This window comes from Hyla sarda, chromosome 2 (genome assembly GCF_029499605.1).
Source record: "Hyla sarda isolate aHylSar1 chromosome 2, aHylSar1.hap1, whole genome shotgun sequence".
NCBI classification, from domain to species: Eukaryota; Metazoa; Chordata; class Amphibia; order Anura; family Hylidae; genus Hyla; species Hyla sarda.
In genome coordinates this window covers 238,380,229-238,406,509 of record NC_079190.1, presented here as the reverse complement: position 1 = coordinate 238,406,509, position 26,281 = coordinate 238,380,229, and the positions used below count along the sequence as shown (strand labels likewise).

The 26,281-nt window shown below is 40.5% G+C and overlaps 1 protein-coding gene across 6 annotated transcripts in view; it reads left to right on the top strand.

Annotated features, from left to right (window-relative positions):
• The window catches only part of BCAS3 (BCAS3 microtubule associated cell migration factor), a 1,340,542-nt gene that overhangs the window by 628,678 nt on the left and 685,583 nt on the right, over positions 1-26,281 (top strand). The gene's annotated exons all lie outside the window — the stretch shown is intronic.

The following is a 26,281-nucleotide window of genomic DNA, read 5'->3' as shown; positions in this document are numbered from 1 at the left end:
CAATATTTATTTTTAACAGCATACAAAATTACTGTTGTCTCGTATTTTTCCCAGCTTGCAATGCAGCCGAGACCTGACTCACTAGTCAGCTGATGACAGGGAGCCTGTCTGCTTCAGTGGGTGGAGCGATTGCTTGGTGGGAGAGAGATCAGTCTGCAACTAATGCAACAGCTGTAGGCACCCTGATTGAAAACCACAGGTCTTTTGATGGATGCAGCTCATTTATGTTTCAATGGGTGGGGTGGCTAATGTGTGGGAGCGAGGAAAAGGGAATTGTGGGATTTGTAGTAAAAAAAAAGAAAAGTCAAACAGGAAATACAAGTTCACAAAAAGCTAGCCACAGTATTTTGGTAATCTCACAACATAGCCATTTAGCCCCAAGACAAGTGCAGATCCTTCCGAAGCATGTCCATTACTGCTTGGCAGGTATGTACTAAAATCACCTTATGGTGGATAACCCCTTTAAGTTCTCTAAGGCTGGGTTCACACATCGTAAAATTTTAAGAAAAATACTACTGTAAAATAGGCATAAGAAACGTCCCTATTTTTAATCTAATAATGTGTTCTTTGATAGGCTATGAAAAAGCGTCTATCAGTTTATTGGCTAAAAAAATGACAGTAATTCAAATTGTGACTGTTTTTTTTTTTTTTAAACAGTGTGTGTGTAGACTGCTGTTTTTGCATATATTTTTATAGAGCACTTTATTGGATTAGAAATACAGTTATTCTTTCTTTTTGGTTTTACAATGTGTGAACCCAGGCTAAGAATGGTCCTCTTACAGTGGTTAGTTTTCCTACTACTGTATAAACTATACTTGCAACACAATGCAATGACAGGACTGCAGTTTCTATATACAGTAGTTAAGAGTAGGGCTGAGAATTTCTCTTTATGAGAATTTTTCTTTATCTCTGAACTTTGGCATATAGTACTCTTTTCCTATAAGATGACAGAAAAGTCTGTGATCTCAGATCAGGGTTCAGATCTTATCATTTTAATTTTTCCCATGATTTGTGCTATTTGTTCTAAGCATCCTTTGTTTGAAGTTTGGGGTAGTCACACGTTAATGTGTTCCAGTCCCTCTTTTTATACTAAGGCAAAATATATTTAAATGTTGGAAACATAGCAATATATATATATATATATATATAAGTAATCTAGACTAATAATCTTTGATCTGTACACATAGATACAACCCTTGAAATAATGTGTATATATAATCGAATCTCTCTGCATAACACAGTACTGCACTTACCAATAGCACTATACTAAGTCCAGATAATTGGGACTTGTCTCTGCAGAGTTTGCTGCCCCTGTTAAGATGTATCATATGGTCCTAATTATTATAACATTAATAATACCTCAGCTGTGATTCCATTTACAAATAATGCCCCAACCGTAAACCCATTCATTCATAATGCCCTCCTGTGGCCCTATACAGTAATAATGCCTCCTATATATAGTAATTATTTCCTGTTCCCCCCATATAGTAATAATGCCTTCCTTTGCCACGATATAGTAATAATTATCTTCCTGTAACCCATATATTAATAATGCCCTCTTGTTCACCCATATATTAATAATGTATTCCTGTGTCACCATATGTAAAATGCCCTCCTGAGTCACCATGTAGCAATGATGCCTTCCTATGACTCATTATGAAGGAAATAAGGAAAAAACGGACTTACAGGTGAACCGGCACGAGGGGAGCAACACGGACCCAGCTCCCCTTGGTGAAGTAAGTGCACCCACTACGTGTATCTGCCATTTGGGGATAAGTAGTGATAGGTGTGTCCGCTCCTCGTTTTGTCCTTATTTCATAGTTTTCCATGTCGGGTGAGCAAGTCCCACCAGAAAGGAGTGTAGCGGCTACCTAAAGAAGATTGTCCTGTTGAATTGATCGTGCAAGTTACAGTTGTGAGTGGTCTTTTTTTTGGCCACTCACAGAGTTTGTTATTCAGTTAATTCTGTTCCAGTGTGTTTGTTTTTTGAAGTGAGCTGCAGCCGCTCCCCAGTGTATTTTTTCTTAATTGATTCCTATGACTCATATAATAATAATGTTATCCTATGCCTCCTTTATAGTAATAATGCCATCCTGTGCCACACATAGTAATAAAGCCCTCCTAAGTCTCCATATAGTAATAATGCTCTCCTGTGTCCCCATATAATAATGCCCCCATATAGTAAAAATGCCCCCATGTAGTAAAAATGCCTTCCTGTGACTTATATAATAATAATGCCCTCCTGTATCACCATATAGTAATAATGCCCTCCTGTGCCACACATAGTAATAAAGCCCTCCTTGCGTCTCCATATAGTAATACAGTGATTTCTTAACTTACAATGGCCTCAACATACAATAGTTTCAACATACAACAGTGTTTTCTGGACCATCATAACTTGAAACCAGTCTCAACATACAATGCTACGGATAGTCCAGATCTGCGAAACATTACTGCATTACTGAAGTATATGCACTGACTGGCTGTCTGGTAGCGCCTCCTTACAGTACAGGGTGGTACTACATGTTCTGTAGTCCTCTTTACCTGTGCCACGGTTAGCTGCTCCTTTGGACACCAGGTAAGGGCGGCTCCATTTTACTTTTTTAGGACATTGTGTGTACTGTACAGGACCCTGAAGAAGCTCCTGTCTTCTACATAGACAGTGATTTACAGCTTCCAGCAGCTCTTTCTTACTTTTATATGTAAGGATTTGCTTTATCTATTTTAGTTATCTACTTATTTTTGTTCAATCCTCACTTTTTCCTTTTTTTTTTGGATGACATTTTGGGGCTTCAGAACCAATTACCAGGTTTTCGTAGAGTTATGGTCTCAGCATACAATGGTTTCAACATACAATGGTTGTCCTGGAACCAACTAATATTGTAACTTGAGGGACCGCTGTAACGCTCTCCTGTGTCCCCATATAATAATGCCCTCCTGTTCCCCCATACAGTAATAATGCTCTTATGTGCCCCGTTATAATAATAATACCTTACTTTGCCACCATATAGTAATATTGCTCTTCTTGTGCCCCACAAAGTAATAATGATCTTCTGCGTCTAGTAATAATTCCCACCTCTGTCATCATATAGTAAACATGCCCTCCTGTGTCATCATATAGTAATAATGTCCTACTGTTCCCCATATAGTAATAATCCTCTTATGTGCCCCCATATAGTAATAATAAGGCCTTTCTTTGCCAAAAGCAGAAACAGAACATGGATTAACAATTAACCCCTTGGGGACGAAGCCCATTATGACCCTAAGGACGGGAGCATTTTTTGCTCACTTTAAGCATTAATAACTCTGGAATGCTTTTACTTATAAATTTGATTCCGAGTTTGTTTTTTCGTGACATATTCTACTTTATGGTAGTGGTAAATTTTCGTCTATACTTGCATCATTTCTTGGTGAAAAATAAAAAAATGTGATGAAATATTTAAAAATTTAGCATTTTCTAACTTTGAAGCTCTCTGCTTGTAAGGAAAATAGACATTCTAAATAAATTATATATTGATTCGCATATACAATATGTCTACTTTATATTTGCATCATAAAGTTGACATGTTTTTACTTTTGGAAGACATCAGAGGGCTTCAAAGTTCAGCAGCAATTTTCCAATTTTTCACAAAAGTTTCAAAATCGGAATTTTTCAGGGACCAGTTCAGTTTTGAAGTGGATTTGAAGGGCCTTCATATTAGAAATACCCCATAAATGATCCCATTATAAAAACTGCACCCCTCAAAGTATCCAAAATGACATTCAGTAAGTGTGTTAACCGTTTAGGTGTTTCACAGGAATAGCAGCAAAGTGAAGGAGAAAATTCAAAATCTTCATTTTTTACACTCGCATGTTCTTGTAGACTCAGTTTTTGAATTTTTACAAGTATTAATAGGAGAAAATCCCCCCCAAAACTTGCATCCCACATATGTGTATGCCAAGTGTTCGGCGGGCGCAGTAGAGGGCTCAGAAGGGAAGGAGCGACAATGGGATTTTGGAAAGTGAATTTTGCTGAAATGGTTTTTGGGGGGCATGTCACATTTAGAAAGCCCCTATGGTGCCAGAACAGCAGAAAACCCAACATGGCATACCATTTTGGAAACTACACCCCTCAAGACACGTTACAAGGGGTCCAGTTAAGGCTAACACCCCACAGGTGTTTGACGACTTTTCGTTAAAATCGGATGTGTAAATGAAGAAACATTTTTTTTTCACTAAAGTGCAGTTTTTTCCCCAAATTTACCATTTTTACAAAGGGTAATGGGAGAAAATGTCCCCCAAAATTTGTAACCCCATCTCTTCTGAGTATGGAAATACCCCATGATAGGACGTAAAATGCTCTGTGGGCGAACTACAATGCTCAGAAGAGAAGGAGCGCCATTGGGCTTTTGGAAAGAGAATTAGTTTGGAATGGTGCCATGTGCAGGGACCATGTGCGTTTACAAAGCCCCCCGTGGTGCCAGAACAGTGGACCCCCCCCACATGTGACCCCATTTTGGAAACTACACCCCTCACAGAATTTAATAAGGGGTGCAGTGAGTATTTATACCCCACTGGCGTTTGACAGATCTTTGGAACAGTGGGCTGTGCAAATGAAAAATAAAATTTTTCATTTTCACGGACCACTGTTCCAAAAATCTGTCAGACACCTGTGGGGCATAAATGCTCACTGCACCCCTTAATACATTACGTGAGGGGTGTAGTTTCCAAATGGGGTCACATGTGGGGGGGGTCCATTGTTCTGGCACTATGGGGGCTTTTTAAACACACGTGGCCTTCAATTCCGGACAAATTTTCTCTTCAAAATCCCAATGGCGCTCCTCTTCCGAGCTTTGTAATTTGCCCGCAGAGCACTTTACATCCACATATGGGTATTTTCTTACTCATATGGGGTTACAAATTTTGGGGGGCTTTTTCTCCTATTTTCCCTTGTGAACATGAAAAATTTAGGGTAACCCAGCATTTTAGTGAATTTTTTTTTTTTTAAATCATTTTCCCATCCAATTTTAATGAAAATTCATCAAACATGTGCAGTGTTAAGGCTCACTATACCCCTTGTCACGTTCCGTGAGGGGTGTAGTTTCCAAAATGTGGTCACATGTGGGTATTTATTTTTTTGTGTTTATATCAGAACCGCTGTAAAATCAGCCACTCCTGTGCAAATCACCAATTTAGGCCTCAAATATACATGGTGCGCTCTCAATCCTGAGCCTTGTGTGTCCGCAGAGCATTTTACACCCACATATGGGGTATTTCTGTACTCAGGAGAAATTGTGTTACAAATTTTGGGGGTCTTTTTTTCCTCTTACTGCTTGTGAAAATAAAAAGTATGGGGCAACTGCTGATCAGATATTTCCTCCTAGTTATGTGTTGTAACTGTTCTATTTGTTACCATGTATTACACCGCCCATACGGGCGTCCATACCTACCATTTACATCCTGTATATTGCTACCAGCTCTTTTCAATAAAAGACTCATGGTTTGACTGTTAAAAAGTATGGGGCAACACCAGCATGTTAGTGTAAATTTTTTTCATTTTTTTTACACTAACAGGCTGGTGTAACCCCCAACTTTTCCTTTTCATAAGGGGTAAAAGGAGAAAAAGCCCCCCCAAAATTTGTAGTGCAATTTCTCCCGAGTACGGAAATACCCCATATGTGGCCCTAAACTGTTTCCTTGAAATACGACAGGGCTCCAAAATGAGAGAGCGCCATGTGCATTTCAGGACTAAATTAGGGATTGCATAGGGGTGGAAATAGGGGTATTCTACGCTAGTGATTCCCAAACAGGGTGCCTCCAGCTGTTGCTAAACTCCCAGCATGCCTGGACAGTCAGTGGCTGTCCAGAAATGCTGGGAGCTGTTGTTTTGCAATAGCTGGAGGCTCCGTTTTGGAAACACTGCCGTACAATACGTTTTTCATTTTCATTGGGGGGGGGACAGTGTAAGAGGGTATATATGTAGTGTTTTACCCTTTATTATGTGTTAGAGTAGTGTAGTGTTTTAAGGGTAGTGTGTTATGGTGAGTTTCCCGCTAGGAGTTTGCGCTGCCCGAACTTGAAGCAGGAAACTTACTGTAATCCTGCCCGTGTGAATGTACCCTGTACGTTCACATGGGGGGGGGGGGGGGGGAACCTCCATCTGTTTCAAAACTACAACTCCCAGCATGTACTGACAGACCGTGCATGCTGGAAGTTGTACTTTTGCAACAGCTGGAGGCACACTGGTTGGAAAACCTTCAGTTAGGTTCTGTTTCCTAACTCAGTATTTTCCAACCAGGGTGCCTCCAGCTGTTGCACAACTACAACTCCCAGCATGTACTGATCGCAGAAGGGCAGAAAGGGAGATTTAGTTATGGAACAGCTGAAGGAACTTAAAGGGGTACTCCGGTGCTTAGACATTTTATCCCCTATCCAAAGGATAGGGGATAAGATGCCTGATCGCAGGAGTCCCGCCGCTGGGGACCCCCGTGATCGTGCACACGGCACCCCGTTTGTAATCAGTCCCCGGAGTGTGTTCGTTCCGGGACTGATTACCGGCGACTACAGGGCGGGCGGCGTGTGACGTCACGCCTCCGTCCCCGTTTGACATCACGCTCCGCCCCTCAATGCAAGCCTACGGGAGGGGGCGGGATAGCTGTCACGCCCCCTCCCGTAGGCTTGCATTGAGGGACGGAGCGTGACATTACACGGGGGCGGGGGCGTGACGTCACACGCCGCCCGCCCTGTAGTCGCCGGTATTCAGTGCCGGAGCGAACACGCTTCGGGGACTGATTACAACTGGGGGGCCACTTGCAAGATCACAGGGGTCCCCAACGGCGGGACTCCCGCGATCAGGCATCTTATCCCCTATCCTTTGGATAGGGGATAAGATGTCTAAGCACCGGAGTACCCCTTTAACTACAACTCCCAGCATGCTGAGACAGCTGTTTGCTGTTTGGGCATGCTGGTATTTGCAGTTTTGCAACATCTGGAGGTCTACAGTTTATAGACCACTGCACAGTGATCTCCAAACTGTGACCCTCCAGATGTTGCAAAACTACAAATACCAGCATGCCCAGACCGCAAACAGCTGTTTGGGCATGCTAGGAGTTGCAGTTTTGCAAGATCTGGAGGGATACAGTTTAGAGACCACTGTATAATGGTCTCAAACTGTAGCCCTCCAGCTGTTGCAAAACTACATATTCCAGCATGCCCAAACAGCTGTCTGGGCATTCTGGGAGTTGTAGTTTTGCAACATCTGGAGGGCTACAGGTTAGAGACCACTGTATAATGGTCTCAGACTGTAGCCCTCCAGATGTTGCTAGGCAACTTGCCAACTTCCGTAGGATCCAGGGAGCCTTCCTCTTCTGCCGCACGACATCGCCGCTCACCGATGTCCGTCGCCCGCAGCCTCCGGATTGATAAGTGGATCTTCGGCGCCGGTCCCCGACGGTTTCCCCGTGCTGGCCTGCTTATTGTGGGTGGGCAGGGTGGGGAAAATGAAAGTAAACCCACCCGCCCCCGATCTGCTATTGGTGGTCAGACCAACAATAGCAGGGATAGGAGGGAAACATCCCTTTAGGGGGATCATAAGTGTCTTAGACAACCGCGATCCCCCTTATATTCAGGGTCACCATAGACCCTGAATTCACTTGCGATTTGCGCCGATCACCCACATGGGCATTTGCACGGGGTGCCTGCTGATTGATATCATCATAATATAAAACTATAAAGAAACATTTTTAAGAAACACCCATTTTATAATGGGCAACCTCATTTTTTGTATATGCAAGTGTGAATGAGACCTTAAAGGGGTACTGCAGCCAAAATTTACTTATTCACTGCTGTGGGACTCATCAGTGTCCCTGGAGGTATTGGGACCCCTAGTGATGGGATTTTCAAAGGCAGTTTTCTTTAATAAAATGTGATTTTTTTAAATAGAAGTATATTAGAAAAACTTCTGTTGCCAAGATGTACAACATTGTTCACAAACCACGGACAGTGCCCGAGCTACTCACCAGACCTCTTTATCATTAGTGTGGTATCACTCCTTGTGGGCATCTCCTGTGAGCATCCAGCCGGATCTAGCACCACTACTGCGGAGACGCTACTCCAAGATTCACGGCCATTCTTCTGCTACCATATACCTACCATTCTGGATATACCTAAGGATTTTCCCCCCTATCCACAAGATTTACGGCCCCACTGCTTCAAAGGACCTACTACTTTAGACATACGAATTGGCTATCTATCCTATCCATAAGATCCCCTATACCACGATTACCAGCAACTGTCCACATACCTACCACGGGTCCTCTCTCCTAACTATATTGAGGATTACCTTTTCTAAATTTGCATCATCGGAACTACATAGCCATACATGTGTAGGCACACACACTGTTGTGCCTGTAACCCTGTGGAGCTACTTGTATTGCTACAAGGTAGTGAAACGCGTTGGATGTATGTTTTCATCTATATATGCATAAACATATCTATATGTGTATATACTTGTGAATACTGAATATTATCCCTGGGGCACACCCATGGATTCTGTCTGCTACTACAAATGACACATGTTGATTAATAACCTCCCATTGCGGTTTGTATATATTCTGTTATCATATGGGAATACTCTCTATACAGCTACACTGTACCTGCGTACCAGCCCCACTCTCTGTATCCCTGACCTACCCAAAGGACAACAAGGAGGTTCCTGTGTAGGCCCAGGTCACAAGGACAGGGTACCTACAATTCATAGGCAGGATATTCAGACTAACGCAAGAACAGGTCTGGTCATCCACCCATTACCTAATGGGGCTGCTTCAATATGCTTGTGTTTTATGTACTTAACCCAATGTCTTGAATTGTTTACTAATTGCTCTATGTGATTTATTAATAAATATCTTTATGGATATGTTTTTCGTGATTTTTCTGTGAATAACTGAACATATTCCCCCTCTACCCTAGACTGGTACATCTACATTTAGTATTTCTATGCGCCTGTTAGGGTATGAAAGCAAATTGTACCCTTCCCAGAGCTGGTGTTTTTGCCAAACCTATAAAATCACTTCTTATTTTTCAGCCAGGTTTTAAGGAGATGGGACGATCTGCTCAAGTGCAATGAATGACCTGGCATCCTCCCATACGTGCATTCACCTCTCAGGCCCTCATTGACTGACCTGTAGTACTGCTGCTGTTCCACTGTGGTCCCCAGTGTGCTCCTCTTCCTGGATCCCTGTGGTCAATACATCAGTCTGTGGCTCAGCGGATTGCTGGCCACAGCAATGTCCTGCCTAGGCCAGTTTCGGCTGACCAGCAATAGGACGTACAGTCGTGGCCGTAAATGTTGGCACTCCTGAAAATTTTCAAGAAAATGAAGTATTTGTCACAGAAAAGGATTGCAGTAACACGTTTTGCTATACACATGTTTATTTCCTTTGTGTATATTGGAGCTAAACCAAAAAGGGTGGAAAAAAAGCAAATTGGACATAATGTCACACCAAACTCCAAAAATGGGCTGGACAAAATTATTGAGACCCTTTCAAAATTGTGGATAAATAAAATTGTTTCAAGCATGTAATGCTCCTTTAAACTCACCTGGGGCAAGTAACAGGTATGGGCAATATAAAAATCACACCTGAAATCAGACAAAAAGGAGAGAAGTTCACTTCGTCTTTGCATTGTGTGTCTGTGTGGGCCACACTAAGCATGGGCAACACAAAGAGGGGAGAAGAGACCTGTCTGAGGACTTGAGAACCAAAATGTGGAAAAATATCAACAATCTCAAGGTTACAAGTCCAACTCCAGAGATCTAGATTTGCCTTTGTCCACAGTGCACAACATTATCAAGAAGTTTGCAACCCATGGCACTGTAGCTAATCTCCCTGGGTGTGGACGGAAGAGAAAATTGATGAAAGGAGTCAACGCAGGATAGTCCGGATGGTGGATAAGCAGCCCCAAACAAGTTCCAAAGATATTCAAGCTGTTCTGCAGTCTCAGGGAGCAGAATTTCTTCTGTAGCATTTAGCAGCTAATAAGTACTGGAAGGATTAAGATTTTTTAATAGAAGTAATTTACAAATCTGTTTAACTTTCTGGCACCAGTTGATTTAAAAAAAAAATAGTTTTCCACCCGAGTACCCCTTTAAATGAAATGAAACGCTATGGCAGGAGACCCAGGAGGACCCCACTGCTGACACAGAGACATAAAAAAGCAAGACTATATTTTGCCAAAATGAACTTGAGTAGGCCAAAATCATTTTGGAAAAACCTCTTGTGGACAAATGAGACCAAGATAGAGCTTTTTGGTAAAGCACATCATTCTACTGTTTACCGAAAACAGAATGAGGCCTACAAACAAAAGAACACAGTACCTACAGTGAAATATGGTGGAGGTTCAATGATGCTTTGCGGTTGTTTTGCTGCCTCTAGCACTGGGTGCCTTGAATGTGTGAAAGGCATCATGAAATCTGAGATTAACAACAGATTTTGGGTCGCACTGTACAGCCCAGTGTCAGAAACCTGGGTTTGCGTCCGAGATCCTGAGTCTTCTAGCAGGACAATGACCCCAAACATATGTCAAAAAGCACCCAGAAATGGATGGCAACAAAGTGCTGGAGTTCTGAAGTGGCCAGCAATGAGTCCAGATCTAAATCCCATTGAACACCTGTGGAGAGATCTTAAAATTGCTGTTGGGAAAAGGCGCCCTTCCAATAAGAGAGACCTGGAGCAGTTTGCAAAGGAAGAGTGGTCCAACATTCCATCTGAGAGGTGTAAGAAGCTTATTGATGGTTAGAAGAAGCGACTGATTTCAGTTATTTTTTCCAATAATTTTGTCCAGCCCATTTTTGGAGTTTGATGTGACATTATGTCCAATTTGCTTTTTTTCCTCCCTTTTTTTATTTAGTTCCAATACACACACAGGGAATAAACATGTGAATAGCAAAACGTGTCACTACAGTCCTTTTCTATGAGAAATACTTAATTTCCTTGAAAAATTTCAGGGGTGCCAACATTTATGGCCATGACTATATACAGCCCTGGTCCCTAAGAGCTAGGGCTTAATAACTCACACGGCCTTTCTATGCTTTTTATTCTACAGTTCGTATGTATGCACACTGCAGTGCAAGCTTTTTGATGATGTTCGGCCCTGTGATGTGAGATAGCTGTCAGATGGCTCCTGTCTGATCTTTCCTAAAGGCTTGTGCTATGTTGACACTGCATTTTGAGTATATATTTGACTCATGCATTCTAAGTCTCTTCAAGAGAAAAAATGAACTGATGGTGAAATTCAACTCTGCTGTATGCCTTACAGCAAAATCTATTTCCCACTGGCTTACATAAAAAAAAAAAAAATTTAAATGTAAGCATAAGCAAGTTATATATATATACATATACATTATATAAGCATAAATCTTATGTTGGTATCCAGAAGATATGGGAGAGTGTCTTCAAATGGAACTATTAGCTGTCTCGCAGAATGAGCCCAAAACTGCATTTAGCCTCTTATACACAGGCTTGACTTTCCAAACTGGAAATGCAGACTGTTACATGTATATACATGCAAACTGCAGAAGGGTAGAAGATTTATAATGAAAACCAACTGTCAATCTGTTTTATTTGTAAAAGTACATGCAAAGCAATAAAAATAGCTTTAGAAGTGTCCATAGCCTTTAAGTTAAACTTGGTAAATTTGTCTGCAAACATAACAGTTAAGCGCCCACAGTGTTTATCACTACAACAAAGAAACATTGTCAAATTGTAATTTTAGTTCTGGGGATTATGTAACAATTGAAGCGTGTGAAGTACAATAAAAAAGGCCACAGATAGGGAAATGACAACATGGAAAAAAGAAATGTGCGGGTTAGGCCAGAATACGCTAGGCTTGTGTTTTGTGCATTGCCCGTTCCTTGACGCTGTCGATGGGTGTCTTTTTTTGAAAGGGGCACAGCTATGAAATTCTGCAGTTATTAGAATCGCATTAACATAAAACAAAATTGTGATCACAGACACTAAAATATGACTTTCAAGCCATGTCAGTTTCCTCTAAAGCTTTTCTTGTGCTTTTTTTCATTCTTTTGAAAGCGGTATGGCTGCAATTTAACCTTCGGAGCCAGGCTATAATCACTAACTGCATCTTGAATCTGCTTTTCCCCTTCTCCATCTCTTTTATGGTTCATTCTCCCTTCATGCAAAGACACAATTCGCAACAGATTAAAAAGGTATAAAAGGAGGAGGCTTTTTCTTTGTCCCTTTAAGTGGATGTTAAGTGCAAGGTTTCTTTTGAAAGAAAAAAAGCAGATCCTAACTTAACCCTTTTATGCTTGTAATGACAATCTGTCATCCTGTAAAGTATTCTTCTCAGTGTTTACAGATGTTACATTTCTGCTCTTGTAAAGTTTTTAGTGTTTTCAAGGGGTTAAGAGGCACTTAGGAATGTCAGTGGTCAGTGACAAAGAATAAAACTGTCAGCAGAAATATAATATAAATATACTGAAATTCGGTGAATTAAGAAAGTCTTAAGACCCTTTTACCTTTTTCATATTTTTATGTTGAGGCCTTGTGTTAAGATAAAAAAAAATCCAAGTTTCTCCCATCAATTTGCACTGTATACCCCATAGTGACAAAGTGAAAACAGAATTTAGAAATTTTTACATAACGAAAAAATCAAACCTTTACTCTTAAAGTTGTACTCCGCCCCTAGACATCTTATCCCCTATCCAAAGGATAGGGGATAAGATGTCAGATCGCCGCGGTCCCGCTGCTGGGGAGCCTCAGGATCTGCGCTATCATTGCTGTGCTATCATTGCTGTACAGAGCGAGTTCACTCTGTGCGTAATGACGGGCAGTACAGGGGATGGAGCAGTGTGACGTCATGGCTCCGCCCCTTGTGACATCACGGCCCGTCCCCTTAATGCAAGTCTATGGCAGGGGGCGTGACGACCGCCACGCCCCCTCCCATAGACTTGTATTGAGGGGGCGGGCCGTGACATCACGAGGGGCGGAGCCATGATGTAACGATGCTCCGACCCCTGTATTGCCCGTCATTACGTGCAGAGCGAACTCGCTCTGTGCAGTAATGATAGCGCGGTGCCGCAGCGGCGATCCTGCAGCGGGACTGCGGCAATCTGACATCTTATCCCCTATCCTTTGGATAGGGGATAAGATGTCTAGGGGCGGAGTACCCCTTTAAGACCTCCTATTTCTCTTTATTATCTCTGAGATGTTTCTGCACCTTGATTGGAGTCACCTGTGGCAAATTCAGTTGAATGGACATCATTCGGAAAGACACAGCCCTCTCTATATGGTCTCACAGCTGACAATGCATATCAGAGCCAAAACTAAGCTATGAAGGCAAAAAAAACTGCCTTAGGAGCCTAAAGATAGAATTGTGTGGAGCTACAGATCTGGAGAAGGGTACAAGAAAAATCTGCTGCACTGAAAGTTCCCAAGAGCATAGTGGCCTCTATAATTCTTATATGGAAGAAGTTTGGAATAACCAGGACTTCTAAAACCTAAACTGCCCACCCCACCAAACTAAGTTATAGGGGGAAAGAGCCTTGGTAGGAGAGGTGACCAGGAACCCAAAGGTCACTCATGCTTAGGTCCAAAGATCCAGTGCGCAGATGTGCGAAACTTCCAGAAGGTTAACCATCACTGTGGTGCTACACTAATCTGGGATTTATGGCAGAAAGGCCAAAAAGAAGCCTCTCAGATTGACAAACAAAATTCTCCGCATTTACTCATAGCAACCAATGACAACTCAGCTTTCATTTTACCACAGCTCGTTGAGATATGAAAGACTAAGCTGTGATAAGCTGCTATGGACAAAACCAGACAATTTTGGTAAGAAGGCTCTAAATCCACAACGGGACCACAGATCGTAGTGAGGAATAGATCATTTTACTCATGAAACTTTTGGCATTGGGTGTGGCGTTTGATCACTGCACCTTGTCTTCTAATTAAACTTCTATTTCTATAATCTTAGCATTATAATTTGGCTTTTATTTACAACTGAGGTGTTTTATGAAGCTTTGAAGCCTTTAGGATGTGCTTAAACATTACATTTTTACTGTATTTTTGAAAGGTATTTAATGCTTTTGCAATTTTCCAAAACATATGGTAAAAATTACAAATCTTTACCGTGATTTGCACAATTGCATTAAAATGTGTTATATACAGTGGGGCAAAAAAGTATTTAGTCAGCCACCAATTGTGCAAGTTCTCCCACTTAAAAGATGAGAGAGGCCTGTAATTTTCATCATAGGTATACCTCAACTATGAGAGACAGAATGAGAAAAAAAAATCCATAAAATCACATTGTCTGATTTTAAAGAATTTATTTGCAAATGATGGTGGAAAATAAGTATTTGGTCAATAACAAGTTCATCTCAATACTTTGTTATATACCCTTTGTTGGCAATGACAGAGGTCAAACATTTTCTGTAAGTCTTCACAAGATTTTCACACACTGTTGCTGGTATTTTGGCCAATTCTTCAATGCAGATCTCCTCTAGAGCAGTGATGTTTTGGGGCTGTTTCTGAGCAACACAGACTTTCAACTCCCTCCAAAGGTTTTCTATGGGGTTGAAATTTGGAGACTGACTAGGTCACTCCATGACCTTGAAATGCTTCTTACGAAGCCACTCCTTCATTGCCCGGGTCTTGTATTTGGGATCATTGTCATGCTGAATGACCCAGCCACGTTTCATCTTCATTGCCCTTGCTAATATGAGATTTTGAGTGAAAACCTTCCGATACATGGCCCCATTCATTCTTTAGATTATACACATCAGTCGTCCTGGTCCTTTAGCAGAAAAACAGCCCCATGATGTTTCCACCCCCATTCACAGTAGGTATGGTGTTCTTTGGATGCAATTCAGCATTCTTTCTCCTGAGTTGACTTTTTACCAAAAAGTTCTATTTTGGTTTCATCTGACCATATGACATTCTCCCAATCCTCTTCTGGATCATCCAAATGCTCTCTAACAAACTTCAGACGGGCCCAGACATGTACTGGCTTAAGCAGGGGGACACATTTGGCACTGGATGATTTGAGTCCCTGGCAGCGTAGTGTGTTACTGATGAAGCATTTGTTACTTTGTTCCCAGCTCTCTGCAGGTCATTCAATAGGTCCCCCGTGTGGTTCTGGGATTTTTGCTCACCGTTCTTGTGATCATTTTGACACCATGGGGTGAGATTTTTCGTGGAGACCCAGATCGGGGGAGATTATCAGTGGTCTTGTATGTCTTCCATTTTCTAATAATTGCTCTCACAGTTGATTTCTTCACACCAATCTGCTTGGCTATTACAGATTAGGTCTTCTCAGACTGGTGGAGGTCTACAACTTTGTTTCTGGTGTCCTTTGACAGCTCTTTGGTCTTGGCCATAGTGGAGTTTGAAGTGTGACGGTTTGAGGTTGTGGACAGGTGTCTTTTATACTGATAGCAAGTTCAAACAGGTGCCATTAATACAGGTAATGAGTGGAGTCCACCATAATTTGCAAATAAATTCTTTAAAAATCATAGTTGAGGTTTACCTATGATGAAAATTACAGGCCTCTCTAATCTTTTTAAGTGGGAGTACTTGCACAATTGGTGGCGGACTGAATACTTTTTTGCCCCACTGTAATGAATTCTAGGGAAGGCTAACTCAGACCACTTTCACCATGTAACCGAGACAACCATTTAATCCATCTATACCCTAGTTGATAAATTCCTGACCACTGCAAAAAGTTGACCAGGCTATGGCATAGCTCCGCAATTTAAAAAAAAAGTTTCTAAAGCAAAAGTCGCAATGAAAAGTCTCTAAACAGCATCTGAGACAAACTATTCGACAAATCTACACCAAAATGATAAATTCCCCCATGTGATTGTATATGAGTCTAGAGCACAGTGTAACCTTACAGACGCAGTTTGTTTAATTGAAGCTTTAGGGCAGGGCCACACATGCCGTATTTTGCTAATCAATCGGTAGCAAAATCAGCTGCAAATGATATGCAGCAAAATACGGCATGTGAGACCCTAACCTTAGGGTACATTCACATGACAGGATTTGTGCATATTTGATTAACATTAAAATACACAAATTACTGGGCCCAGATGGCATCCATCCTAGAGATTTGTAGGAATTAAGTACCAGGCTAGACAGAACCTTATTCCTTATATTTAAATATTTTATAGTGATAAATATTGTTTGATAGGACTGGCACCAATATTTAAAAAAAAGGATCAACAAGGGTCCTGGAAACTGTGTGGGGGATTTTTCCTTGGGGTCTTCAGAAAGTGTGTTTTAACCCCTTAATGCCGCAGGACGTAAATGTACGTACTGGTGTGGTGGTACTTAATGCACCAGGACTTACATTTACGTCCTATACATAACTGCGAGCATCGGAGCGATGCTCGGGTCATGAACGGCAGGTCCTGGCTGCTGATAGCAGCCAGGGACCCGCCGGTAATGGCCAACATCCGCGATCGCGTGGATGTCCGCCATTAACCCCTTAGTTGCCGTGATCAATACAGATCACGGCATCTGCAGCACTGTGGTCACTAAAATGGGTGATCGGATCGCCCGCAGCGCTGCCGTGAAGATCTGATCATCCAGAACGGCAGACGGAGGTCCCCTCACCTGCCTCCGCTGCCTTCCACGGGTCTTCTGCTCTGGTCTGAGATTGAGCAGACCAGAGCAGAAGCTGACCGATAACACTGATCTGTGCTATGACCTGTGCATAGCACTGAACAGTATTAGCAATCGAATCATTGCTATAATTGGTCCTCCATATAGACTATTAAAGTGTAAAAATAAAAGTACAAATAGTAAAAAAAAAATTTGAAAAACCCCCTCCCCCAATAAAAATGTAAATTGCCCCATTTTCCCCTTTTCACCCCCAAAAAGTGTAGGAAAAGTTTTTTTTTATAAACATGTAAAATATGTTAATGATACCGTACGGTGAACCGCGTGAAAGTAAAAAAAAAAAAGTCCAAAATTGTTGCTTTTTTTTAACATTTTATATATGCAAATATGGCATCAATAAAAAGTACAGATCACGGCACAAAAATGAGCCCTCATACCGCCGCTTATACGGAAAAATGAAAAAGTTATAGTTCTTCAAAATAGAGGGATTTTAAACGTACTAATTTGGTTAAAAAGTTTGCGCATTTTTTTTAAGCGCAACAGTAATAGAAAAGTATGTTATCAAGGGTATCATTTTAATCGTATTGACCCAAGACCACGTCATTTTTGTGTAAGAACACATGTAATTGTTACCGTAAATTGTACAGCGTGAAAAGGAAACCTTCCAAAATTTGAAAAATTTTGGTTTTCTTTTTAATTTCCCCACACAAATAGTATTTTTTTTTTTGTTGTGCCATACATTTTATGGTAAAGTGAGTGATTGCATTACAACGGACAACTGGTTGTGCAAAAAAGCCCTCATACTAGTCTGTGGATGAAAATATAAAAGAATTATGATTTTTTGAAGACGAGGAGGAAAAAACAAAAACCTAAAAATAACCCCTTACGGACCAGGCCCATTTTGGCCTTAAGGACCAGGCCAATTTTATTTTTGTATTTTCGTTTTTTCTTCCTCGCCTTCTAAAAATCAAAACTTTCTTTTATATCTCCATCCACAGACCCATATGAGGGCTTGTTTTTTTGCGTCACCAATTTTCCTTTGTAATGACATCACTTAATTGATCATAAAATGTGCTTTGCAACTCAAAAATATTATTTATGTGGGGAAATTGAAAAGAAACCCGCAATTTAGTAAATTTTGAAGGTTTTGATTTCACGATGTACACTTTATGGTTGAAATTACATGTTTTCTTTATTCTGTGGGTTAATACGATTAAAATGATACCCATGATATATGCTTTTCTATAATTGTACCGCTTAAAAAAAATCTCTAAAAACTATTTAAAAAAAAGTAGAATGTTTGAAATTGCCCTATTTTGACCACCTATAACTTTCTAATTTTTCCATATATGGGGTGGTAAGAGGGCTCAGTTTTTTGCGCCGTGATCTGTAGTTTTTATTGGTACCACTTTTGCTTAGGTTTTACTTTTTATAAATTTTTTATTAATTTTGTTTGGAATAAAATGTGACAAAAATGCAGCAATTTTGGACTTTTTTTTTGTTAAGTTTACGCCGTTCAACGTACGGATAATTAACAATATATTTTGATAGTTCAGACTTTTACGCACACGGTGATACCAAATATGTTTATTAATAATTTTTTTATGCTTTTTTGGGGGTAAAATGGGAAAAACGGATGATTTACGTTTTTATTGAGTGAGGGGATTTTTCAAATTTTTTTACTTTTTTTTATTTTTTAACACTTTAATAGTCCCCATAGGGGACTATTCATAGCAATCATTTTATTGCTACTTCTGTTCAGTGCTATGCATAGGGCATAGCACTGATCAGTGTTATCAGTGATCTTCTGCTCTTGTCTGCTCGATCTCAGACCAGAGCAGAAGACCCCTGGAGACGGACAGAGGCAGGTGAGGGGACCTCCATCCACCATTATGGATGAGCGGATCCCCGCGGCAGCGCCACGGGCGATCCCGATCATCCATTTAAAGTACCGCACTGCCGCAGATGCCGTGATCTGTATTGATCACGGCATCTGAGAGTTAATGGCGGACATCCGCGTGATCGCTGCCGTGGTCATGGCGGAGCCTAAATGCACATCATGGTGTGTTAAGTACCAGGGCACCATGACGTACATTTCCGTCTATTGACGTTAAGGGGTTAAGGCCAAAATGGGCTGAGTCCCTAAGGGGTTAAAGTCATTTATTTTTGCTTTGGTTTTGCTTACATGCAACATATTTATCATACTACAGTAGGAGAAGATAGTCAGCTCTCCCAGCGTGACCCGCCGCGTCAATGACAGGTGTGGACCTCAACCAAGGTGAAAACTGGAGAACGAAATAGCAGTCCAGCGCAGCAGCTCAAAGCAAATCGTGTTTTTATTATATCAATAGCACACAGTACAGCAGGTGAACATGGTCGTGACATGTTTCGGCCAGAGGCACCTGGCCTTACTTAGGCGGTATGGGTAAGGCCAGCTGCCTCTGGCCGAAACGCGTCACCACCATGTTCACCTGCTGTACTGTGTGCTATTGATATAATAAATGCACGATTTGCTTTGAGCTGCTGCCCTGGACTACCATTTCTTTCTCACATTTATCATACTATTGCAAGTTGATACATTTTTAGAAATAAAACACCATTTTGTAGGATTCCTCTTCTTCTCTGTGACTTTTCTGCACAAAAAAAGTCACAGTTGAGACTTTTTGTGCAACTTTTTTTTGTAAGATCGTTTGTAGCTTTTTGCTTAGAGCCAAAAAACACATATAAAGTGTTTTGTGCACGTGCAAACATGTTGTACGCCAAATAAAAGCAAAAAAATAAAAAGTTCTACAGACAATGATACATCTCCGCCTATATGCCTGCAAGTCTAACATCTGTTGTAGATTTTTTTTGCTTAAAATTGTCGCAAAAAAGTTGCACGCGACTACTCTCTTTTTTCTATGACTTTTTGATGCAGTGCCCTAAGCAAAAAATAAAAATCTTGCTTACCAAAGCAAAAAGTGATTTTTGACTTGCAGTGGTCAGAGACTTATCATGTGCGAAAGTTGCAAAAAAGTCGCATCACATGAAAAAAACCTACTAAATTTACTCCAGCTCAGACATGGAGCAGAAAAAGCCACTACCAAAGCAAAAAAAAAAAAAAAAACATTTGCTTATGTGAAAGAAATTTATCAACAGGCTGAAACCAGTTGATAAATAAGTCGCACATAAGCAAAAAAAAATAGTAAGAAAAAAAAAAGAACTAAAAAAAGGAATACATAAGCAAACATTGATAAAAGTCCCCCAGAGTAATTTTTTGAGTTTTTTTTGTAAGACTGGCACCCTTTACTGTAAGGGCAGTGAGACTATGCCAGAGGAAGTGGTCATGGTAAAATTCTGTAGAGTAATAACATTAAAGGTTATGGATACTAGATTTATAGGAACAGAATGTTAATCCAGGGATTTATTTTGATATTTTAAATTGGGAAGGAAATCTTCATCCTAGTATGGGGCAATTGGCATCAGCCCCATAAGAGTTTTTTGCCTTCCTCTGGATCAACACAGTAGGAACACAGCGGGGTATAAGTTGAACTTGATAGACTCTTGTCTTTTTTCAACCTTATGATCTATGTTATGTATCCAGACTTTTTAAAGTTTTTCTTGTACTCTGCCACACAAAAGGTTAGTACATAAAATGAGGATCCTAGGACTAGGGGAAAATATATGTAAATGGGTTAGCAACTGGCTCTGTCATAGGAAGTAGGCGCTTGACATCAATGGAACTTACTCTGGTTGGGTGACGGTTACAAGTGGGGTACCAGAGGGGTCAGTACTTTGTTCACTTCTTATCACTGTGTTTATTAATAACCTTGTACACAGTTTACAGAGTTACATTGGCAGATAACACTAAACTGGGCAAAGTAATTACCACAGAGAAGGATAGCATAATATTACAGAGGGATCTGGGAAAGCTGGCGGCTTGGGCACAAACATGGCAAATTATGTTTTACGTGGATAAATGTAAGGTTATGCACTTGGGCCATAAAAAACAAAATGTACAATTATGTGCTAAATAATAAAACATTAGGTAAAACTACTACTGAAAAGGACTTGGGGATATTGGTGAACAGTAAGCTTAACTTTAGTAAAGAGTGCCAGGTAGTGGCTGCCTAGGCTAATAAAGTCATGCAATGTATCAGGACATGCATAGAGGCTTGTGATAAGGAACATAGTCTTTTCCTCTGTATAAATCATTAGTTAGACCACATATGGCATATTGTGTCCAATTTTTGGTGCCTGTATTTAAAAATGCCATGGCTGAACTGAAGCGAAGGAAGGTGACCAAGATAATAATGGGAGTGGGAGGATTACAGGACCAAGACAGGTTATCAAGCTTGGGGTTATTTAGTTTGTAGAAAAGACATTTTAGGGGCGATTTGATTATGTACAATTACAGTGTATGAATGGACAATTCTCTATTTATACCTAGTGCTTTATTTTACCTAGGCCGGTAACAATGACAAGGGAGCATCCTCTGTGTCTAGTGGAAAGAAGGTTTCACTATCATCATAGGCAGGGGTTCCATACTGTTAGGCTTTGTTCACACGTCAGAATTTCCGTGCTTTATTCCACTTGGAATTCTGCGTGGAGATTCCGCTGCAGCAGAGTCCCAATGTATTTTATGCGATTCTGCTGCACTTTACACCCAGCAGAATTCCGATTTCCATGTCAGCAGAAAAAATTCTTTCTACGGACTCCACACAGAGGAGAGGAAAAGTTGCCAACTTGCCTATAGCAACCAGATTGCCTTATTCATTTTAACAAGGCCTCTGAAAAATGAAAAAAGCAATCTGATTGGTTTCAACTGGGCATCTTTTCCTCTGGACAGGTTTTGATACATCTCCCCCTATGTGTATGCTAATGCCTAAATTAATAACCACACTAATGAAGCCCCATCCAAATTTGCAGTTGTGGTGCTACAGACATTATCTTATACATTTTTTGGTAACCATGCTAAAATTTACACTTAACCACTTATCTTATTCCTTCATTACCTTATTAATTTAATTAATTTTCCTTTTATAATTTCTATGTTTTTGTATTGTTGTGTATACAATTTGAACACAGACAAGTCTTACTTTATATTAAAGGGGTTATCCAGGAAAACATTTTTTTATATATATCAACGGGCTCCAGAAAGTTAAACAGATTTGTAAATTACTACAATGTGGGTTTGGAGAGGCTCTTGTCAATCAAATAACCATACGACCTGGGCTACCCAATTATATCACCTATACCCAAGGTGATGAAATAGTTAAATGTAAATAGAAGGTAAATTGGGGCTCAAGGTCTTGAACAAATGGCCATAGGATATAGTTTGATAAATAAACAACTATTTATTATATATATATAAAAAACTAGTGGAGATAGGTGTACCACAGGGCCCTTGTGATGACACCACTCCAACAAGTATATATAAAATGGTATAGCAAATAATAAAATATTAAAATATAAAAAAATGTGACCACTATAGGAAGGTAGATACATTCCTCTAATTGATGCGCTCGTTTTTTTCTTTTTCCGATTGGCGCAAACTATACAAATAGCAACTCAATGGCTGTAACCAGTAGCAACCATATGTGAGACTGTCAGCCGGCAGTAGTAATTCTTAATAAGTTCCTTCAGTCCTTAATCAACGATAGATATAGAAAAGGATATAGAAAATGCTGGCCAGCATAAATATTTTGTTTCAACACATACTTTGAGTTCAAGTCTCTAGCGCAGTCAATTTGTGACAAGTTGTACAGATTTATACTGCTGCAGCAAATAAAGTCTATGATGATTGTCAACTATGCAAGAGATACTGGTAGTTATGACAGGTAATTTTGTATCTCACCACTCCCGGGTATGTTCAGTTGCGATCACCTCTGCGATCCCTTCTAAGATGCAGTCCTCGCAGTATATTGTATACGTATCAGTGGCGGCGGATGCCGGGTCGCGGACCTGCAGCGCCTGCAAGTGGCGTCAAGACAGCGGTCCCACAGCTCCTACGTCCGGACAGCAGAAGGTGGCGGTGATTGCCAGATGGTGAATCCACAGCGCTGGTAGCAATGCTGGTAACGTCCTCGTGGCAGCGAGGCGCGCGTAGAGATAGTAGGTTGATTGACAGGTATCTCCGCTACTGTCTGGTTGCTTTAGAAATGGAATGTAGCTATATGAATTCCATATAAAAATGGTCTCAGTGGTCACAGGGGGACGCTGGACGCGTTTCAGGACTGTCTCAGTCCTTTCTTCAGCAGCTATGTATAGATTTGTAAATTACTTCTATTAAAACATCTTAATCCTTTCAGTACTTATGAGCTGATGAAGTTCAGTTTTTCTTTTCTGTCTAAGTGCTCTCTGATGACGTGTCTCGGGAACTGCCCAGTTTAGAAGTAATTTACAAATCTGTTTAACTTTCTGGAGCCAGTTGATATATAAAAAAAAAGTTTTTTCCTGGAATACCCCTTTAACCTATCCAACGATGTTGTACATATTATAATACATGGCTGCCAATCTGTTCACTTCCACTTGGGTAGTCATTTAGAAACATGGATATTTAAATATATTGCAATCCCTTTTAATATTTGATTATTTTTTTCTGTATTAACAATAATGCATTTATATCAATTTGTTTTAAATGTTGACACTGTTGATTGTCATAGAATGTGACCATCTGGAGCTGTCATGTCAAGAAAGGAGCCGCCTTGTCATTCGTGTTCAGCCATTTTTGCTAATGCGTAGAACAGACGCTTGTTAAACTTATGCCGAGGGATGACTGTGTATTCTGTGATTTTCATGGGGCATTTGTAATATATTTTCTTATGTCTCATATTCATATTTCCTGTATGCAAAATGCATATTTTCCTTTTGTGATAGTGAGCCCCTAAGTTACAATATTAATTGGATCCTGGATGACCATAGCTATATTAAAGACTAGTAATTAGTTCTGAAGCCCCCAAAATATCAACCAAAAATAAGAAAAAGTAAGGATAACCAATAAACATAGCATCTGGGAGCTGTAAATCACTGTATACACAGTGTCCGAGAAAAGTAAGATGGAGTCACCCCCACCTAGTGTCCTAAGGAGAAGCCCATTCTGGCATGGGTAAAGAGCAATAAACTACATGTAGTATTACACTGTACTGTAAAAAGGTGCTACTAGATATGTGGTCACTGCCTGAACTTCATTAATACAGGCATTTTACAGTGAAAAGCCTAATCTGATTGGTTTGATCTTTCAGCCATTGACATGTTTTTCAGATCCAGACTGTCTGTGACATTGTATGGTTTCAAGTTACAATAAAGAATCGTTGTAACTTGTGGGACCACTGAATAATAATATACAACATAATGCAAGTGTGTTTAAAGGGGTATTCCAGTTTTTTTAATTTCATTATGCTGCAGGGGCTGTAAAGTTAGCGTAGTTCATAATATAGTGTCTGTACCTGTCTCTAATGGCTGGTCTCGTATTCTTATGTGATCTTTGCTCTGGATCTTCAGTTTTAAAAGCATACGAAATGACTCCTGTCTCAGGTATTTCCCAGGATGCACTGCGGTCGAGACCTGACCTTACTAGTCAGGTGATGACAGGGAGCATGTCTGCTTCAATGGATGGAACATTTGGAGTCACCCTGATTAGAAAGCACTGACCTTTTTCATTGAATCTAGCTTGTTTGTTGTTCAATGGGTGGGGTGGCTGATGTGTGGGAGGTAGGAAAGTGGAATTCTGGGATTTGTAGTAAAAAGGAAAACTTCAACAGGAAATACTGAGGTTCACAAAAAGAAAGCCACAGCTTTATGGTAATCTCACAACACAGCCATTTAACCCAAACACAAGCGCAGATTCTTCCTAAGCATGTCCATTACTGTTTTGCAGGTAGGTGCTAAAATCACCTTATGGTGGATAACCCCTTTGAGTATTGCCTCTTATATAATCAATTCTTATGTTATATAATATTAATAGATGAATGTATCCAGCTGTAAAAAAAAAAAAATATTTCATGCTTAGTATAAGGACCTCTTGTTATGTTTTATGACAAGAAAGGTTTGGGAATACTACTAAAACCTAAAGGGGCTAAAGCAATCATTATCTTAGGGCCCATGAACACTACGAAAATTCCGACCAGAATTATCTATGTTATTATCATGTTCATTCTTTTGGTGGAATCTGGATTCACCAGAAGTCCTGCTATACAAAGTCTGTAGTGTGCACCATGCAGCAGAATCCCATTGAGATTTCAGAGCAGCATTTCCATGGTGTGCATGGGCAGTTAGACTGCAGTTTGGAAAAATTTTGTTTATTTTTTATTACTATTTATTATTTATTTATTTATTAATTCATCCCTTGAGTGATTTTTAATGTCGAAAACTGATAGAGACTTAGTGAACTTACTCTGAACCCCAGACCAGACCCATATAAAGATTAGAAATCCGGTAGGCAATGCTTCAGACAAGACATCAAAATAATCACAAAAAAAGACAATCAAAGGAAAAAAGTACACTACATGTGAAAATATGTAGACAATTTTTATTATACAGAAAAGGCAAAATATACCAGAAAAATATAGGGGGACATTTATCAAGGTATTTATAGCCTTTTTTTGTGTACTACGAGCGCACAAAAAGCGCTTTGTTGTGCAACTTTTGTGGTTAAGCAGAAAGTTACAGACAGCCTTACCTAAGCAAATTTCCGTTTTCATTTTGCAGTGGTCATATAAAGTCGCATGTAGGCAAAAAAAAAAAAGTCACAAACCCCTTACAAAAAGTTGTAAGTCTGCCCCAGGTCTGACCTGAAGTACAAAACTCCTGTACGTGAGCAAATTTAAAGGGGTATTCTGGGCAAAAACATTTTATATAAGATGTCTGGTCGCGGTGGGCCTGCCGCTGGGACCCCCCTGATCTCCCTGCAGCACCCGGGGATAGGGGATAAGATGTCTGATTGCGGGGGGCCTGCCACTGGGACCCCCCGCGATCACCCTGCAGCACCCACATTCTGTGCGGGAGCTGCGTCTCCAGTTTCGGAAACCTCCGGGTTTCCGGCATTGGGGATGTGACGTCACACCACGCCCCCTCCATTCTTGTCTATGGGAGGGGGCATGATGGCCATCACGCCCCCTCCCATTGACATGAATGTAGGGGGCGTGGCGTGATGTCACATGCCCAGTCCCGGAAACCTGGAGGCTTCCGAAACTGGAGACGCAGCTCACGCACAGAATGTGGGTGCTGCAGGGTGATCGCGGGGGGTCCCAGCGGTGGCCCCCCCGCAATCAGACATCTTATCCCCTATCCTTTGGATAGGGGATAAAAGGTTTTTTGCCCGGAATACACCTTTAAAAAGTTACAAAAAAAAGTCACCTGCGACTTTTTTGTTTTGCATATGTGCTCCAAATTTATCAACCCCCTGTGATAGTATGATAAATATGTAGTACATAAGCAAAACTTTAGCAAAAATAAAAAAAAAAATATATATATATATATATATAAATGACTTTAGAACTTGCTTACAGATGCAAATCATAAAATGTTGCAGTATCTTGTAATACCTTTTTAATTGGACTAACAGCATTTTGTAGAGAAACTTTCAGGATTCCTCCCTTTATCAAGTCCAAAGCAAATCTAAGCTCACAAGTAGAAGACACAGGTTATATCTCACAAATATGCAGGGGTTAAGACAATAGATGTGGAGAATT